Consider the following 21,166-nt stretch of genomic DNA (forward strand, 5'->3'; position numbering starts at 1 on the left):
TGTTGTCCACTTAAATTAAGCAGCAAGATCTACAGACAACCTATTAAATGGTTAAATTTTAGTTGCACTAGAATGTGTTCCCCACTTCCCGATATACCCCGGTAATCAAGAACTTCCAAATAACTCCTTACTTTAGGTGAGTATTCAATCATTAAGAAAGAGGTTAGATATAGAAGTGCATATGTTGTATCCCAGGTCGGATGTCTTCCAATCACACAGAGGGAACAACATATGCCTAACATAGATAGAGGGATTGAGAGGTAGAATGTTGCATATGCTGTGTCCCAGGTTAGATCTTCCGATCACACAGAGGGGACAACATATGGGTAATAGATAGAAAGAATTTCATAGATAAGGAGGTGCGTAGAATTAGAGTTGCATATGTTGCAATCCAGATCGGATATGTTCCAATCACGCAAAGGAAGCAACATATGACTGAAAGATAGAAAGCAAGAAAATAATTTCCTACAGACCGACTTTATCAGAACCCCCCAGTTGCCCTATCAATACTGGAATTAAGGACATGAGTCCATACATCAAGGAAGAGTTAAGCCACAGTTCTAGATAATTAACTTTTAGTGTATCTCGCAGGTTCCCATGTTTATCTCACTGCTCAATCTACCCGAGCGTCGTATGGTCAGTCCAAATGAAGTTATCTAAGTCTATATTGTCTAGTCCTTTCATGGTCAATCAATGTCTAGTCCATTTGAATCCTTTGTGCCTACCAGCACATTGAATACAGAGTCTAGACAATTCGGCTTTAGTGCATTACACGAATTATATATTGCCCTTTAGCACTAGACTTCATATCACTTCCATAAACAATCTACTAAAGAAAGACATATAAGGAAATAAAAAATTGTCTTCAAAATGAATCAGTCTAAGAAAAGCTCAGGAGTATAGAGAAGAAAACTCAAACCGTAAGTCACCAATTGAATTTGCATCCAGAAGGTCTGAGAACAGCAAGCATAATCTCAGAACAAATCCGAACGTTCTTCATGTCATTAAGCATTGACCCCATGAGTGATCCCTTCCTTTAATCCTTTCCCGCAAAGGACACATACTCTCAAACAATGTTCTGAATGTTGTACAGTTGAGAGATGTCCCCTATCATGTGCCTGGAATAGCCACTACCAACAAACCGAAGTCTGATGATATGCCTCCATAGCTGTTCCGACACAGAGCGAGATTAGTTGGTCTTTGGAACCCAGTCCATTTTGAAACTGGGTTGACCTTTGTCATCCTTGCATAGTACTCTCTCCCATGACATGTCCTGCTTATCACAAACAGAAGATGTAGAAATATTAGAATCGTTAGAAGATTTGGGAGAGTGAGCCTTTGGAATCCATTTGTAGTTCGGTTTAACCCATTTCTTTTTCGATCTGATGGGTGGCTCGGTACTTGATTTTGAACTTGAAGCTGATCGCTGAGATGACTTTGATCTGACTGATCTTAATTTCGCTGGAGCATCTCTTGGATTGGACTTCTTGGCCGGTATTTCCTTCTTGCCCTTGGGATTTTGATTCTTGGCCTTGTGGGTTTGATTGTTGGCCTTCTAGGCATTCCAATCGCCATTGTCTGAACATGACCTTGAGGGGTTTCTTTTGGAAAATCTCCCTCTAGGCGCGTTCTGCCACCCTTGTGTGTAGTAGGGAACATGTGCGCGATTTGGACAGTTTCGGGCAATGTGATCAGGTGTTCCACAGTGAAAACATGTCTTTTTCTTCACTGTGAAATTGTTTCTTCCTGCCCCTGGTGGCGTATCCTTGCCTTGTCTCTTATTTTTCCCACAACCACAATTACAACAGGCACTCTGTTTCACTGGAATTGGTGGCCTGTATTTCTCAACAACAGGTTGATCAGAAGCATCTGAGTTCGAAGCAACAGATTCAGCGCTCAAGGAGATGTTGGTTTGTTCAATGGTGTTCTCCTTGTTCTCATCCTCTGCTATTTTACCTGCACATGAAGTAGATGTGCTAGAAACAGGAACATCAGTATTTTCAAACAAATAATCAAATATGTCAAAAAAATTCAACTCAACATGATCCGATGCAGAAGCATCACAAGATGTATCATCAATTTTAACATCAGAAACAATAGAGTTGTCATTCGAAACAAAAACATCAGGTTCGGACTCAGTTTTGTTATCAGAAACAGATCCTTCAACTTCGTGCATTGACTGATCTAAGGATTGCTCTGCAGGGGAAGTAGAAGGGTTAGAACTTTCAACATTAATAAATCCTCCTGAAACAAAACCAGATGGCTTGCCATAAACCATGAATGGTTCGTTGGCAATCTCCTCTTTAGACAAGGGTTGATACTGATATGTATGATTAAAAGGAGGAGGTACATTATCGTATCCAAAATCCTTTTGCTGGTTTCGTTTGAACTACAGGCGTTGGTCAATCATGTTGGCAACTACCTCGCTTGATCCATCAAATTTTCTAAAATCAAAATTTGTAGTTTCAAATTGTCTCTTTAATGCATCAAGCTCAGTAATTAACTCATCATTCTGTCTCTTAATATAATCATAAAGTTCACATTTTTCACTGTATTCTGTCTGAATTCTCTTAAAGTCCTTTATTTTTGTCTCTAACTGGGCCTTTAGGGGTTTCTGTCCTTTCCTGAGTTGATATCCTTCATATCTCAGGTCCTCAACTTCTGTTTTTAATAAATCAATTTGTTCCCGAAGAAACTTAATCGTAGTTTCACAAGATGGATTACATGAAACTTCATTGACTGGAACGTTTGAAGAACTCAAATTTAAAAAGTCAAACTCAAGAGTCTAACTTAAAAATTCAAACCGAAAAGCTAAATTTGAAAATTTAAAAGTTAAACGAGAAAGTCAAAGTTTAAAGTCAAAGGTCAAACTTTAAAAGGCAAAGTCAAAATTTTAAGTAAAAAGTCAAAAATAAAAGTCAAAAATGAAAAACTAAATTTTTTTTGTTTTTTATTATTATTTTTTTTATTTTTGGTTGAAAATGGAATTTAAAAATAAAAGAAATTTGAATTTTGGGCTAAAAATGTCAAATTGGCGAAATTAGAATCGAAGAAAGACGCCTTTTGAATTAGATTTCGGAAAAATGAACCAAGGTGTCCGCTAGTCGAGTTGGTAAAACGCTGTGTTGCTCAGAGGTCCCAGGTTCGATCCCCGGCACCCTCAAATCTGTTTCTCCCCCTCCCCCTTTTTAGTGTATGCGAGGCGAAGATGCTGCTGCGAGGACGAGGCCGATGACGCGATGCGAGGACGTGCGAGGATGAACTCTGAAGCGAAGTCCGAGGCTGTTGGACCGCAAACTCCGAGGACCGACCGCAAACCGCCGATCGTAAACTCCGGCCGTATACTCTAGCCGTAAACGACGCTGCCGCCTCGCTGGTTACGACGAAAAACAACGATTTTTGCCCCTTTTTCCTCCAAAACTCGATCAAAAACCCGTTTTTATCAAAAACACGAAGAACAAACCCCTCCCCCCTAATTTTCAGAGATCTATCAAAAAACGCAAGAATCTTTCCAAAATAAGATCAAATAAGTTCCAGATCTGAAAAAATTGACTGATACAATTCAAGCTCTGATACCAACTGTAAGTCCCTAATCTGCTTGTGTATCAATCAGATCCGTTTGATGGTGCGGAATCCTAATCAAAAAGATGATGTCAGATCAAAATAGAAGAGAAGAAGAAGAAGAAGAAGATGATGATGAATCTTGTATGTATTGATATGAATGAAGATCCAGATACAAGATTCACACACACTAACACACTCTCTTTTCTCTCTCTGTAGAACACCTTCAAATGCACACACTTAAGCTCCTCTATTCTACTACAATTATACACTCCTCACCCTATATATAGTAGACATGAGAAACATGGGCCGTAAATGGGTTTACGGCCGTAAACCTGTTCACGGTCGTAAACACAACCGTAAACACCTATATGACCGTAAACACCAAGTTGTTTACGGTCCATGTCACACCCCAAAACCGGAACGGCGAAAACGTTCGGGGGTGGAGGACGTCATGTACAGTATCACAACAATGCAAAGTAGTAAACAAGCAACAACATCATCCATTGCATTAATGATATAATTTAATACAAGTGTGTTCTGTCAAGTTATATAGACACCATAAATATACACAAAAAATAAAAGATGAGTCTTGAACGAGCTCCATCTTCTCAGAACCTGGCACCGGTACCTGTCTACTGGTGACCTGAGAATACAAGTTATTTTGAAAGAGTTTATCAGCTTTAAAGCTGGTGAGATCATAAGTATATTAGTGTATGTGTTTGTATGAAAGCATTTGTAAGATGTTTATAATGTATAAGTTTTATAAAAGTTTGTATTTGTTTGAACACTCCTAGAAAACCCTATGTTTCCTACTAAAAGTAGCCTTCTACCAAGGCATCTAGTGTCTGTGTGTGTGTCTCTTGTAAGAGTGTGTATTTTCCCAAATCTGACTATCATTAACCAAAAATATAGTTCTTACATTATTGTTTATTGTGTTAATATCACAAAGTAAATATAAAGGGAAAATAAAATAGTACTGTAGTGTTGTATTAAGTAACTACTGCTATACTAACTACTTTAAACTAATTGTTATTTAAAGTACCATGTGATCGGCCTGTATCCTGCTACCGACTCTAGTAAAACGACGATGTAAGACGCCGTAAGAAATGACGTTTGGCACCCGTAGACTTGCAAGTCCCACTGTAGCGAGCAGCAAGGTGTAGGATAGTCAATCCAGTATAGATCTATACACAAACTCATACGCTCCCCAATTAAGGAGATTCTGGATACAAAACGGGTCATGACAGGTAGTGCCATGTCCCCCCGTTAAGTGGCTCACATAACTGTAAGTAATGTATATGTATATGTATATGTATGTGCTAGCTGTGTTGTGTGTTCTTTCTCTGTCTAGCCTGTATGTTTTGTTTCTCATCACTGTGTATTATGTTTATTTCTCATCACTATGTATTATGTTTGTTTCTCATCACTATGTATTATGTTTGTTTCTCATCACTATGTATTATGTTTGTTTCTCATTACTATGTATTATGTTGGTTTCTCATCACTATGTATTATGTTTGTTTCTCATTACTATGTATTATGTTTGTTTCTCATCACTATGTATTACTCATGAATGAACTGACTCATTGAATGTTTCATTGTTCTAGTAATAGTATCTTCCTAAACCATACCTATTATAGTTTACTAGTAATGTTGTTTGTGTATATGAACATGTTTGTATACCTTTGCTACCCAAAGGCATTGAACTGAATGAAAGAAGTAACCTTTTATATCTATACACATATACATGATATATAACTAGGATTCAAACGACCTTCAGACAAATAACCCGAATACCCTAAGTCCACAACCAAACAAGGAACAGGAAGTAAGGTGAGCTATCAGTCCTAAGTCCTTTCAATCCTACTTATATAACTATATCTATATAGATACACATAATATAAGTTAAAAGAAGTTAAGTAATAGTATTTAACAGGTAAAAGAGTTTGATAAAAGCATTTGGTATGTAAAAGAGTTTGTAAGACAGTTTGAAGTAAAACAGTTTGGTAACACAGTTTGAAAAGTAAGAAATCCACTTGTTTGGTAGTTATTAATCACATGTAATTGATATAATAACTATAATTGTTCAACTTGTATTCCCCCCCATAAAATCATTTAAAAACATTTAAAAGGTTAATTAAGGGGGTATGAACTCACCTGTAGTGGGTGGTTGTGGATGAACTGAATGATGTAGGATCCTAAGTGTCAAGTGAAGACTTGTACACACACAATGATCGTAGTTAACATATAATCCCATATATGTATCCAATTAGTCATAAAACAACTAATTAACCAAGTTTAAGACATCCTAAGACATGTAAAACACTTGATTTAAGTGCAATAAGTCATAAGGATTGCATCTAAGGGTGGTAGGACCTTGCTATTAAGTTTGGGGTTCAAGGGTAAACTCCCTTGGAGTTTATGATTTTGTGACCATAACTCTTTGAGTTTACGGTCGTAAACCCATGAGTTTACGGCCGTAAACTCATGTTTCTTCACCATTTTGTGTTCTGAAGCCTTAAAGATCACAAGAAGCATTCCTACTTCATGTTTAAGCCTTAGGAAGAGATTAGGGCACCATTTCACTCCTTTTTAGGAGTTTATGGTCCTTAGACCATTTCCCTTTGGGTTTACAGCCGTAAACCCAAATGATTATGGTCTTTTGGTTGTTTTGAGTCCTAAGCACAGTAAGAAGGGGTCTAGACTAGTTTTCCAAGGCTTAGAAGGGACTAGGGCACACTTTGGCACCCTTAATAGGGTTTACGGTCCAAGGTGTTCTTGGACCGTAAACACCTTTGATCCTTGGTTTCCTTGGTGTTTTCTTGATGTTTAGAAGTGTAACTAGGCTTACAATACATTAGGGTAGGAGTACTTACTAGATAGAAGCTGGAAAAGGTGCTAAAAGTCCAAGAACACTAGTGTGTGTTCTTGGTGTTCTTCGTGAAACTTGAAGATCTACACTTTTGGAATGATTTCACGGATGGAATCATGTTAGATCACTAGATTAAGTAATATATCAACTTATTAGGGCTAGAAACACTTACAAGTTGAAGATCAAGATGGAAAATTCGGATGCTACTTGAGAGGATTTGAGTTTTGCTCTTGAAAAGTGAAAAAGTGATTAAAATGGCTAAGTGCCATATATATACTCTTGTGGTTTACGGCCGTAAACACCAAGTTTAGGCCGTAAACTCCAAAATCTTGGAGTCTTGGGACTTTATTGTTGAACAATAAACCCTAGGACATCCTCTCTCCTAATATCTCCCGAAGTACTAATCTTAAAACACTCAAACTTATTCCAAAAAGTTTGAAAGTTTGTAGAAACTGTTCTGACTTCTATTGAAGTGAATGGTTGTACAGAATAGAAATTTCGGGTTGTCACAGTCCAAGACACAAAAATACATTTTCCTAGAAAAGTAAAGTATAAACCATATTTTGACCCAACAACCGAGCGTTCGGTTCATTTCGGTTCCCTAAAAATTAGGAGCCGAAATAGACCGAGCGTTCGCTCTATTTCGCTTTCGCTTGTTAAATTTTAATGAGGCAAAAGTAGCTTCGGTACTGACTCAACTTCCATCATTCCCAAACCTTGGAGTATTCTATTAAAACTTGCTTCAGGTAAGGCTTTCGTGAAGATGTCAGCTAATTGATCAGAGGATCGAACAAAGTGGGCTTCAACGTTACCATCTTCTGCGTGATCCTTGATAAAGTGATACCTCAGTGCTATATGTTTCATTTTTGAGTGTTTCACTGGGTTGTGACATATTCGAATTGCGCTTTCAGAGTCACAGTAAAGAGGAATCTTCTTCATGTTCAGGCCATAATCTCTAAGTTGGCTTTGAATCCAAATGACCTGTGAAGGGAAAGATGTTGCAGCGATGTATTCAACTTCGACTGTTGATAGAGACACACACGTTTGTTTCTTGGGTTGCCAACTCACTAATTTTCCATCAAGGAATTGACATCCGCCAGTTGTGCTCTTTCGGTCTAAACCACATCCTCCAAGATCATCGTCGGAGAATGCTCGTACAAAGAATCCTGATTTTGCTGGATACCAGAGAGCAAGAGATGAGGTTCGCTTCAAATACCTAAATATACTTTTCACAGCCACGATATCAGGTTCTCGTGGATTAGCTTGAAACTTGGCACAATAACACACAGAGAACATAATATCCGGTCTGCTAGCTGTTAGATACATTAAGGATCCTATCATTTGTCGATAGAGAGTCATATCAGCAACCGGTTTTTCCAGAGATGGTGTTATTTTGTACCAAATTCCATTGGAACCTTTATTTTAGAATCTCCCATCATGCTGAATTTCACCAATAAGGTCTTCGTGTAAGCCTCCTGATTAATGAATATGCCTTCGGGTCCCTGTCTAATATTCATTCCAAGGAAAAAGTTAATTGGACCCATTGAGCTCATCTCAAATTTAGTCTCCATCAACTTCCTGAATTCAACAGTTAAGCTTGGATTCGTGGAACCGAAGATGATGTCATCGACATAAATTTGGACGATCATCAGATGCTCACCCTCTTTTTTTTGAAAGAAGGTTGGGTCGACTGAACCTTGTTTGAATTTTGACATTTTCAGAAAGCGAGTTAATGTTTCTTACCAGGCTCTCGGGGCTTGCTTCAGACCATAAACAACTTTATCTAGAATATATAAATGATCAGGATGTTTCTCGTTTACAAATCCCGGTGGTTGCTCAACGTAGACGGTCTCTTCCAGTTCTCCATTCAACAACGTACACTTGACATCCATTTGAAACACTTCAAAGTTTTTATGAGCGGCGTATGCCAGAAAGATCCGAACTGATTCTAATCTTGCTACTGGAGCGAACATTTCTTCATAATCAATTCCTTCTTCTTGACAGTATCCCTTCACCACTAGCCTTGCTTTATTCCGTACGGCATTCCCTTCTTTGTCCATTTTGTTCCTAAAAACCCATTTTAACCCAACCACAGATGCATCCTTTGGTGTTGGAATCAGTCTCTAGACCCGATTTTGCTCAAACTCATTAAGTTCGTCTTGCATCGCTTGTACCCAATCAGAGTGATCAAGTGCAGTGTTGACTGTTTTCGGTTCTATTTTGGAGACAAACGAATTGAACATGCAGAATTCCACTTGAGAGAATAAAGCAGTTTGCTTCGCTTTCAGTTGAGAGCGTGTAAGAACACCCTGTGATGATTTGCCAATTACTTGAGTTTTTGGATGATCTTTTGTCCATTTTGTGAGTGGTGGATAATTTGGATCATAGTCAGGATCCAATTCAGCGTTTACTTCCTCTTCAAATTCTGATTGACCATCATCGTCATTTGCATTAACATTCTCCCCCTCGAATGACGAGACAGTTTCGATGTCAGGATCAGAATTGACATTTATGTTTGGACGGTCAGTGGGCGTGGTAGGTGATAAGACCTCCCCCTGGAATGTTGCATTAGGTCCTTCTGAAGTAGACGAACCCTCCCCCATGGAATGTTGGGCGATAAGTCGGAGGTTCGCTTGACAATGGACTTTCGCTTGATTCATGTGGTTTGCTTTGGCCTTGTGATTCACTTTTCATGTCGTTTGCAGCTTCGTCAATAATCGTCTTCAAGTTGTCAATCTTATTATCAGCTGCTTTTGCTTCATAGAGAATAACTTTCTCCGGTTCATCAAAGAGTGACATGTATTCGTCAAACAAGTTGGAGATTGGAACCGAGACTTGACCTGTTTGTGGAAATATTTCCTCCATTAAACCTTCATTTGATTGAATCTTCTTCACGTAATTATCATCGAACGTGACATAGTAGGTTTCCTCAATCTTCTTTGAACGTTTATTCAGAACCCTATATGCCTTGGAGGTAAGTGAATATCCGAGAAAAATTCCTTCATCAGCCTTTACATCAAACTTGTTTCGGTTCTCTTTGGAGTTGAAGATGAAGCATCTCGAACTGAACACATGAAAGAACTTAACGTTGGGCTTGCGATTATTCAGAATTTCGTATGGAGTGATTGATAATCGCTTGTTGAGGAAGGATCGGTTATGTGTATAGCACGCAGTTGCAATGGCGTCAGCCCAGAAATACAGTGGAAGAGAAGAAAAGCTAAGCATTGTTCGGTCAGCTTCGCACAGAGATCGGTTTCGCCTTTCAACGATGTCGTTCTATTATGGAGTATATGGAGCAGAGAAATTATGAGTGAATCCCTTTTCGGTTAGAAATTCTTCAAACTCCTTGTTTTTGAATTCCAGCCCATTGTCACTTCTCACATTGCGAACAACCTTTCGTAGTTGAAGTTCTATTTGCTTTATAAATTCTTTGAGCTTTGGTGTCGCCTCTGATTTCTGTTTAAGAAAGAAAACCTACGTGAAGCGTGAAAAATCATCAATGATAACAAGAATGTACTTACTACCACCGACACTCTCGATAGCCGAAGGACCACATAGGTCGATATGTAGAAGCTCAAGTGGTTCGATGATATTCGTGTTAACAATAGTGGGATGAGTTTTCCGACTTTGCTTTCCCATTTCGCATGCAACGCACAGATGTTCCTTGTCAAACTTGAGAAGAGGAAGTCCTCGCACATGATCACTAAGAACTAACTTGTTGATATCTTTGAAATTAAGATGCGAGAGCCTTCGGTGCCACAACCAGCTTTCATCAGAATTCGCTTTTGTTAGCAGGCATATTGCTGGCTTCCCTCGTATAGGGTTCAAATTCAACGGATACATTTCGCCTTTACGTTTTGATTTCAACATAACATTCTTTGTCTTCTTTTCGATGATTTTCGATCCCTCATCGTCAAACGAAACTTTTAGCCCAGTTCCCACAACTAGTTGTGAGACACTAATGAGATTATGCTGCAATCCCTCAACATAGGCCACTTTTCGGATTGAGAATTCAATGTTCGTGATCATACCATAACCTTTTATTGTGCCGTAAGAGTTGTTACCATATTTGACACATCCACCATCTTTTTGAGCCCAAAACTCTCTTAACTCTTCCCTCCTTCCTGTCATGTGATGCGAGTAGCCACTATCTATGTACCATTCTTCGTCAAACTGCTCGTCACTGATAACCTACAAAAATTAAGCAGATTTAGGAACCCAAAGTTTCTTGGGTCCTCGTGAGCCTTTTACAGAAATGGGAATAGAAACAGAAAGATCAACGAAATATGTTCTTTTTATTAATGTGGTTTCGTCTTTCCTTTTGATGGTAAAAACTTTGATTTTGTTTTCTTTTGGTTTTGCTTTTTTTTGGATCAGATTGTTTATTATTAGCTTGATTCTTAACAAAACTTTGCTTATGATTAATAGGGTTAGCCGTCATCTTCTTTGCTTGTGCTTCATGGTCTGAGACCAACTTTCCCTTCCCTTTAACATCCTTACAGGGTTCGACTTCGGTTGATAGTGAGGAGAATGGGATTTAGGACCGAAACTATCCTTTCGGTTCTTTTTGCTGCTAGAATTAGGACCGAAACTACTCTTTCGGTTATGAACACCAGACTGACAGTGAGAGCAAGGACCAGAGTTTGCTTTTGATCTATCTTTTGTCTTGTGATTGGACCCCTTTTCCTTGCGAACATAATTGGGGTTTTGGGATTGCCAAGACTGCTTCCTTTCATTGAGATTCTTTTGATATCTCTTGTTTCGCTAGCGTTTTTGTTCTGCAAGCTGCTTTTGAGACTTGTGAATGTTTGCTTTCGGCTTCGGTCTCTCACCTCGTGTTTCGCTTCTTACTGAGGAGGTTTCGCTTGCAGTTATCACAGTTTCGCTCTGAATTTCTTTAGTACCACTTGTTCTTGGCACATCAAAGCTTGATGGCTTATTGAGTGGTTCTGCCACATATCTGCCTTTGAATCTCCATGAAGTTTTCTCCGATAAGCCTATAGTTTCATCAGCATTATCTATTGGAGCTGACCAGAAATACTCTTCACAGCCACCAACGTTGTCTTCGTTCACCAAAGTTGTAAGTTCGGTTGTTTGGTCATTGGTAATACCTGTGACTGCATATACTTGATTCGGTACCGTTTGCACTTTCTGATACACAACTGCCTTTTCTTTAGGGACTTTGGACTTATCTTTGGACAGGCGAGCGAACGCAACAGAGTTTTCAGATATGAGTACTTTTGCAAGTCCAGGTTCGCTCTTAAGAAACTCAGAACTGTCAACCTCATCCTCTAAAGAGATTTCACTCATATCACTGTCCTCGTCAAACTCAGATGTATTTTCCACATTTATCTTATTTTCTGAGCTCAATTTGGTACTCAATTAGTCAAATTTTTGTATGGTTTCGTTCTTTATTTTCAACTTGTCGTTTTCGTCCAAAAGATTTCTAAGCATGTCCTTATGGTCTTTGGACTTAATAAAGGACTCGATTTTGTCCAGACCAATTTTGTAAGCTTTAGAAATCTCATCCGAAGAGACAATGGATTCACATTTGTAATATTCATCATCGACTTCATCCTCCTTTAATTCAAGGAAGGGCAAAATCATCTTATGAATCTTCTTGCCTATCTCACAATCTAAATGCAGTTGAGTGATATTAGAATATAAACGTTTAGCAATCAAACAGAAAATATTCCTTTGTTTCAAGCATTTCAAATTATCACGATTAGAATAAATAAGTTTATCTTTGGTTCTAACTAACTCGTTTTCCTTCTTCTCTATCCACATTCTTCTCTCCTCACTCTTGGAAGATACCCTGTTGATTTGATCAGTTAGGTTAAAGTTTGCTAAGCGTGTTTGTTTTGGACTTCCACTTAAACTAGAGAATTTGAATTTTAGTTCGTTTAATTCATTTTCATAGTTAGTGACTGGTATTTTTAAAGACTCGAGAATATATCGTACCTTCTTGATCAACTGATCGCACTCGTTGATCTGTTCACCTACTGGTTTAGTAGCGAAACATCTATCTTCCCTCTTTTTCGCTTCAGTATCCCCACCTTCGGTTGTATAACCTCGCATCTGGGACACCCCTGCAGTCACCACCAAGCACCTTCCTGTAAACTCAGACCTTTCTTCTTTTGCCACAAAAGCCCTGCCATGCGTGGGCTTGCGTACTTCCTCATCTTTAGAGTCGGTTGACCAGACCTCTACACCACCGAACTCATCATTAGCATCATTCTCCTGCACAATCAAAGCATTCATAGAACTGTTAGAAGCCTTCTTCTTCTTTATCTCCTCCAGCTTACGTAAATAGTAAGCTTCATCATCTTCATTATCCTTCTTCTCTAACATCTTCCTTAGCATGCAATCTTTGGCGAAGTGATTCTTGCCATGAAAAAAATTGCAGTCATATCCGGAGTCATGCAAAAGCTTGCTATCCTTGTTTGCTTTTTCCTGCTGAGGAGCACTTTTGATTTCCTCTTTCGCTTTTTCAGAACTATAGCTTCCCTGCCAATTTCGGTTCTTTTGAGTGGGAAACTTCTTGCGAGCGAACTTCTTTGGGTTGGACACCATCATTGCATACTCATCACTAGTCAGATCACACTCATAAAGGTCCTATACTTCTTCATCTTTTGCCACGTTCTTTCCCTTTGAAAGAAGAGCCAACGATCCCATACCAGACACCACATTCGTCTCTTTGGTCACGACACTTTCATGCGTCTTAAGTATCCCCACTAGCTTCGCCAATGAATAGTTTTTGAATTGTTCATGAGCCTTCACAGTTGAAACAACTTCCATCCATTCGGGTCTTAAACTATTCATAAAGGTGACCTTTTGTTCAATCACTCCTCTACCAATGCCATGCTTGATCATTTTGCTGAGGAGATGGTTAAAACGATCAAAGGCTTGAATAAGCTTCTCTTCTGGATTTTGCTTGAAGTCAGCAAACTCTGAAAGTAGAAGAGTTTGGATCGAATGCTCTAGATCCTCATCGATGGAATACAATTCCTTCAGCCTATCCCAAATTTATTTCGATGTTGTGCTTGAACTGACCAGACGGAAAGTATCTGATTGCAAAGCAAATCTGATCATTCTCAAAGCTTTGATATTACACTAGTTTATCTTTCTCGTCTTGGGGAACTTCCGCCACATCAACCATGAGCTGGTTGTACTCCTTTTGAGTCTTGATTATCCTATTTGTAGCAATATGAGCAAAGGGACCCGCAGTTATTGCTTCCCAGATTAGATAACCATTGTCTTCAGAACCAATAACGTAATCTTCAAAGTGATGCGTCCAGACTTCATAGTCTTGAGTGTAGAGAATCGGGATCCTAGTGGTAGATCCAATGCTGTTTGAGATATTAATAGGATTGGTTTGTGAATCTTAGTGAGACATGATGATCTTTTTCTTGTATCTGCTAAGAACCAGACTTGTAATGTTTGAATTAGGGTTTTATCAAAAACAAGGAACTACGTCAATGAAGAGATGGCGGCTCCAACAGTTTTGACAAAAGCGGAAACCCTAAAAAGATTCTTCCAACAGAAGAGATGCGTATGAAGAACCCAGTCTCCTGCTCTGATACCAATTGATGAGAATATTGTTCTCTTAGATCGATAGATTCGTAACAGATTAAAAAGATCAAAATTAAACCAATGAACACACGAATGGATCAAACAATAACTGAACGATTAAAAGGCTACACCTCAGAAGAGCGGATTTTGGAGGCCGTAGACGGGCGTAGAGGGGTGGAGATTTGACCAGCAGCTCGAGGCTGGGATACGTTACTTTACTTCGCGAGGTGAGTCTTCCCACTATACTTATCTGAGTGGTAATTTATGTGTGACCAGAGGGTCTTTACTGAGATACATGACCGGAGGTTCCTATTTGCTTATATTATGATATGTCTTATCAGTGATATGTGCTATCATGCATACTGTCCTTGTGACTTATGCTACTATATTGTCCTATGCATGTGTATTCTTATGAGCTTATACTGAGATATGTTCCATTATGCACCCTATCTTTATGACTTACGCTATCATCTTATTCTATGTATATCTTGGGTTAGGACCAGAGGGACCTATCTACTTATATTGTGATGAGAATATTGTTCTCTTAGATCGATAGATTCGTAACAGATTAAAAAGATCACAATTAAACCAACGAACACACGAATGAATCAAACAATAACTGAATAATTAAAAGGCTACACCTCAGAAGAGCTCGATGAAGAACTTCGATTTTAGAGGTATGCTAGGGTTTACAAAACAATCAAGAAAAAATCAATAGAAAAAGTACATTAAATGATGCATGTATGCACCATTTATACTAAACCCTAATAAAGTAAACACGGATGGACAGGCCCAAACCGTGACAAAACTGGACTTATACTAACGAGCCCAATGACACAACACTATGGACTCAACAAATTGAGTTATGTAATATTGTGTATGTTGTCCTTGTGATTATGATGTGTATTATCCTGTGCATTACTAAGATAGGACCAGAGGGTCCAACCCGAGCTGTGAGACCGGAGGGTCTTCACTGAGACACATGATCGGAGGGTCTATGTCGAGCTATAGCCATGAGAGGCTTATTGTTTGTGTATGTGTTATTTTGGGGAACTCACTAAGCTTCGTACTTACTGTGTTATGTGTTATGTGTTTCAGGTACTTCTGTAGATCTCGGGAAGGCGAAGGCACGATTGTACACATTTTTCAGCTTATAGAGATTTGAGGATTTTGGGATACTCTGATGTTGTTTTGAAAATAAATTACAAATTATGTCATGATGTGGATTTATGAGAATTGTTTTTAGAATTAAAAATGTAAAATTTGTTCGAAACATTACAGTGTTACAAGTTGGTATCAGAGCCTTGGTTTGAGGGATTCAGATGTACTTTCGGGTATGTCTGGACTCAAACTAAGGATTTGAGAAAAATCTTCTTAATATAAATGATTTTTTCAAAAATGATTAAGAGTTAAAGGAAAAACGAGACGAAGCAGTGTGTACAATCAGCCAGAACCCGAGCGATGATTTCCCAAAATACCATTACTTGTTACATTATGAGATATTAGAGATGCATGCTAGAGAATAGGCTAGGTATTTCAGAAATTAGGGCTAGAGTTTCCTGATTCATGATGCCTTAGCCTAGGGAATGTTGTTGATTGATATTATCTACTATTTTTTCTATGTATGTGCTGAGTAGGAGTACCTAGCAGAAATCTTTTAGAGAGAGTCTTGAGTCGAGGAATCATCTGGAAGAGATACCTAGATGAGCATTTGAGGAATCTGCTGAGAGAGTAGTTAGATACCCATGAGAGGTGGGATTACCTGGGTTCGGTAGTGCTTATTGAGTGGTGGATAGAGCAAGTGGAGTTGTATGCTAGAGGGGATTTATGTGTTGGAGGAGGTTATTCGATGCACGAATGCTGCTTGCTTTGTGCTTTGTGGAACTCTTTAATGATGGGAGTCAGCTACTAAGTGAATATGACGATATTTAGGAAGTAGATGGTTGGCCTCATGAGGAGTTTTTCAGCACCTGATGCCAGAGAAGTGTGAGAGCATAGGAGAGCCTAGGGAGTAATTTTAGCCCGATGAGTATGATATTAGAGTTAAGCATTCGCTGGGGAGCGAACTGGTGTAATAGGATTGGTTGATCGAGAAAGTTGAGCAGCTACTTGGGAGATCTGGGACGATGTGTGTGGAAAGTATGGGTAGATGTGGAAGGTAGTATGGGCCCGTACTACTGGAAGTAGAGGACCCATACTCGAAACAGGGAAAATACCAGAGATTCTAAATAGCATATTCAAGAGGAGATAACATGGTTTGGGTACCATGATTCGTAGCAGAGGGTGCTTCCGTTTTTACCTGTTATCCGATGATGGGTGTTCAGTCTGAGAATGGATATGGTAAACTGTGGGGGCCAGAGGGCCATGTCAGTGGAGTTTCAATGGAGTGTATCTTCTGTTGGATTAGTAGGGTGCTTCCGTTTTTACCTGTTATCTGATGATGTGTGTTCAGTCTGAGAATGGATTTGGTAAACTGTAGGGCCAGAGGGCCATGTCAGTGGAGTTTCAATGGTATGTATCTTCTGTTGGATTAATGTCTAAGTCCATAACTATAATTGGTATATACTTGACCCGACCCGGCATTGTCCATTTGGGTTGCATGGCATCGGGACATTCGGATAGACCTTTTTGTGAGAAGAGGATATTTGTGACATATTAATATATTATAAGTTCTAATATATTAATATTAAATCATATTATTTAATTAGTATTGATCAAGAATTAATTTGGAATTAATTTAGTGATCAAAAGAGACTAATTAAATATATGGGGAATGATTATGTAAATCATTCATTCTTATATATGTGGGCTTATGATCCATGATTCCTTGTGTTGGGCTATATCCATGGGGTGACCCATGGATACTCCACGGAGGTTAAAACCCATGAAGCATAAGGAATGGGTAAAGTCATGGGTTACATGGTGTAACCCTAATGTGCACACTATATAAAGAACCCATAAGCTCAAGAAATCGGCCCTAAGGATTCTAAGTGAGGGCTAGCCGATTTGGAGCATAAGTACCTCTTCTCATGGTTATTCCAAGATGTTCATGATTTGTGTGAACCATTTGAGGTGTCACACTTGGGGCACTTGGCTATTAAGCTCCATGGAATCAAGCTACATCAAAAAAGTATGTATTCTATCTACTTTTGTTATACAAGTACACAAGATTGTATGCTATTTAAGGTAATACCTTGGAAAATTGATATTTGCATGTATAATAGAGAAAAAATAGATCCAAGGTATTTAGGGCTGCATGTACACCTTAGGAGTGTTAGAATGCTCAAAACCCAACAGTGGCATCAGAGCCTAGGCTTGTTTTCATTATACTTGATCCAAATTGATGAAAAAAGCTTGAAAAAATCAATTTTCTAGGTTCTGGACAGCGAACTCGCCGAGTCCACTAGGTGACTCGCCGAGTCGCATGAATTTTCCTTTGACTCTATGAGTCCACTGATGGACTCACCAAGTCCAAGCACAAAACTGACCAACTCGACGAGTTTGTTCTTGAACTCGACGAGTTGGCGCTCCAGAGTGCAGTTTTTCGACTTTTATGGCTGGAATTGGACTAGAATCGTTAGCCTAAGCTGTTTTTGAACCTATAAACCTGTTTTTGATGTGGTAATGATTATGTCTATCCAATTTCAAAGTTATAATCAAAGTTTCAAGTTTTATATATGTTTATGTGATTCTTGAAAATTATTGATTATGTATTGTTCATGCTTATGAGTTTTGGTAGATCATAGGAATTATGTGCAAATTGTTTGTTAGTGTAATTCTTGATCTTAATGACATTGAATGGATTGCATAACTTGTCCTCAAGTTATGGAAAAGGAAAAAGTTTTTTAGTTAACTTGGTTTTATAAGTTAATTTAGATTAATGAAAAATTATGTGTTAGTTGTTTTCAATCGAAATTGATCTAAAAGAAGTTCATAAAATGTGTTTTTGTAACTTGTCCTCAAGTTATATGAAAAGTCACATTTATGAATCTTAAAACTCATAAAATTGCCATAGGTTATAAAATGAAGAGTCTTTTTCTCATAAATAGTTTTTATGGACTTCATAACTTGTCCTCAAGTTATGGATGTTCAAGAGTCTCTTCATTAAAGTCTTTAAAACTTTAATTAAACTCATAAGTTATCAAAATCCATGAGTTTTGAATAGTTTCAAAACTTGCCTCAAGTTTTGGAATTTGTAAAGTTACCCCTCATGTATACTTTAATTCCAAATCAACCACTAGAATTTTAAAAGTTTAAAATTCTACCCTTATACTATTATTATAATTTTAATTATATAGATATGTATAAGATAAGGTCAATCTTACCGTTAGTAGGCCTCATTCACGAAGCCAGCCTCTAAGGGGGTATAAGGTTAGTGTTTGTAAAATGGCAGTTTAATGGGTGTCCACTCTCACCCACCGCTTCCTTGACTTGTGGAAGGTCGTTAGCCGAACTGGTAGGATAAGGACTATAATTCTCCCTTCATTAAAAGTATAATGATAAATACTAAGTAACTAAATATTTATAAATTCCCAATCTTAGTTACTTAGGAAAATGTAAAATGGTGCTAACCCATGAAATTGCACTTTGCACATTTGTTAAGTCGTTAGTTGAGCGTGTGTGGTTAACCGACACACTAACATGGGACTTACAATGTGTGGCAAAGGGTAACTTAATGTTTATCATAGATTGGTGGAGCGCCTGTGGTTAACCGGCACATCAATTAGGTGATAAAGTTAAGGGTACCAAGTTAATTTGCATGGTTATTCATACCTTGTTTGTGATCCTCGGCATCCCAGTCACAAAACTTGAGAGGGCACAATCGAGATTCAAACATGCCATTGAAAGTTCAATGTATCTCAAAATATCTAGGAGAATCAAATCCAATCAAAACTTAATAATTTATTTCGTTTTCATGGTGGAAATTGGTAAATCGTCATTTACCTACCTTCAAATATTTTTCTAAGTTGGATTACGGCATCCCTCTTCCAGTTATAAATAGGTTGTTGGGTCCTAGCCTTAATATTTCATATTGGGTGTTATATTAAGGAATTAAATCAACAAACTTGAATTTCTCCCTAGTAGATGTCTAGTTCAGACAACTATGGTCTTCCCAAATCTTTAGGAACAAGCTTTCCTAATGAAGATGATATCCCACATGGAAATCAAGGTGAAAGATTAATCCCTTTGTTGTGCATTAATGGGACTGGAAATAATACTTCACTTCCTCCACCTCCACTAATAATTCTCCCTATCCCACAAGTTTCAAGACTTGAAAAGTTCTAAGTCACTCAATCCCTATTGGCAAGCAAAGACTATATGTGCTTACATCTTGGAGGTTAAGTCACATATTGGCAAGCCGGGAGAGTCGGGTGTCGAAGTCTCAAGGGAGCTGGCTGTTGACTTGGTTCTTCAGTTACTCCCTGATGACAGATCACGACATGACCCTTATCGATCTTACCTATTTGCTTGTTGCTGCTAAATCAGCAATGATGTGGAGCACTGGAAAAGAAAATTTGATTGGAAGATCTACTTCCCAAACCTATTTGGACATTGACAATGGTGACATTGGAAGTCCAGAAAAGCTTTCTCTTCCCAATGGAAATGGATCGGCCATGGTCAAGTCATTTGACCAATGGTAAAGAGAAAGGCTAAGTCTGAGACAATCTAGTGTACCATTTCCAAAGATTCCATATGTTTCTTTTGCCAAAAGAAGGGGCATTGGTTGCGAAGCTACCGAATATACCTAAAAGTTCATAAGGATGGTAAAAGTCAAAAAGTTTGACTTTGCTTCGGGTAAAGTCCATTATCTAACTCTATCAAGTTCCTATTTGGAGATTCTTAATACATGATGTAATGTAATTGCATTTTGATGTTTTGGAGAATCAAAGGAAGCTTAAAAGAAGAGTATGCTGATTCTAATCGTGAAGAGATGGATTTCGATCGCATGGTCCGATGATCAGAATTTTGAGTTGCTGCTTAAGAGTTATGAGATATTTCTTAAGAATAGGTAGCAACATAGTTTTCATATATATTTGCATTGTAAGGATAAGATTTTTCCGCAAGTTTTAAAATAAAAGAAAAGGTGTTGATTTTATTTATTTTAAATATCCTTACAATGGTATTTGTGAAAATTGTTGTTTATATGTTTCCATTGATAAGCAATATTGGAAAATGGATTTGATTCTTTCATTTGTGGTAGTGTCATAATTTACCAAATAAGGAAAGATTCTCATCACCCAAGTTTCAGTTGGAAAGAAACTTGGAATCATGCAACTTGTATTGTATGATGAATGAGAATTTTCATCTTTGGGAACTTAAGACTAAGTACTTGTTCACATCTATGTGTGAGTCGAGTGAAGGACTGAAGGGTTGGGTACAATAGGTTGTGCGCTGGTCAGGTCAACCACAAAGGCTAATCAGGTTATTTATTATGCTTTACTAAAGTTAAGTAAATATGATTATGCTTACAAGTTTAAGTGTAATTCTGAAAGATTGGAAAAGTTTCAATGATTGGCAGAATGAATAAGAAGAATCAATTAGGCAGAAAGATAAAAGTTTCTCCAATCTGAATAGATGGGAGAGTACTTGAGTATCTTGTTTTATGATTATCTTAGTGATTATGAAACCATAACACAATTGATCCTCTAAGGACACCTTAGTGCATTTGTATGGCTAAGGAGAGGAATCGTGAATTGTTGAAATGGTTAAATCAAAAGATAAATCATACTTCTTTCCAAAAACAAGTCTTAGATTCATACTCCAAGATTGTTACTTGAGTGACATAATCTTTAGAAAGTTTATAACACTTGTCAAATGTAGAGTAAGATGTTTCCTATTCTTGTACATTTGAAGTTGGTTAATTGTGATGTTTTGGATAAAACAAAGACCAACTAAAACCAATTGTATGAAGTGTTTAACTTGATAAGAATCCGCACTAACTTTTGAATATTTGTTTTTGTCAAGGAATGGTTCTTGACAAGAGAATCTTATATGTCGAGAGGACAGTGGGAGTCTTAAAAGATATTGAGATAGTTTCAAGAACTAACCCATAGTATTGTTAATCACTAGCCCACAACTTGAGGTTTGTAACCTATTGTGTTGACATATTCTTATTTCTGTGTCCATCTCAGTTAAAAGTTGACTTTGCATATCAGT

Source organism: Lactuca virosa, chromosome 4 (genome assembly GCF_052849685.1).
Source record: "Lactuca virosa cultivar CGN04683 chromosome 4, Lactuca_virosa_CGN04683_v6, whole genome shotgun sequence".
NCBI classification, from domain to species: Eukaryota; Viridiplantae; Streptophyta; class Magnoliopsida; order Asterales; family Asteraceae; genus Lactuca; species Lactuca virosa.